This window comes from Calidris pugnax, unplaced genomic scaffold (assembly GCF_001431845.1).
Source record: "Calidris pugnax isolate Ruff unplaced genomic scaffold, ASM143184v1 scaffold95, whole genome shotgun sequence".
In the NCBI taxonomy this organism is placed as follows: domain Eukaryota; kingdom Metazoa; phylum Chordata; class Aves; order Charadriiformes; family Scolopacidae; genus Calidris; species Calidris pugnax.
In genome coordinates this window covers 14,345,187-14,345,552 of record NW_015090885.1, presented here as the reverse complement: position 1 = coordinate 14,345,552, position 366 = coordinate 14,345,187, and positions in this window count along the sequence as shown.

The window sequence follows — 366 nt, the reverse complement described above, 5'->3', positions numbered from 1 at the left end:
TGACGGAACCCTGGAACAGGCTGCCCAGGGAGGTTGTGGAGTCCCCTTCTTTGGAGATTTTCAAAACCCGCCTGGATGCAGTCCTGAGTAACATGCTCTAGCTCTAGGCAATCCTGCTTCAGCAGGGGAGTTGGACTAGATGATCTCTATGGTCCCTTCCAACTCTAGAAATTCAGTGAAATTCAGTGAAATTCTGTGTGGAGACCCACCACGCCAGCCTACCCTCTCCTATGAACAACAGCAACACTCCTGTTCCCCAGGACTTTTGTTTTTCCAGGCAATTTTGCCTCACTTAATCGCTACTTCGGGGGAGGATGGGGGGGGGGGGGGGAAAGTTAAATATTTTTGGCCGACTTATGCGGGGGG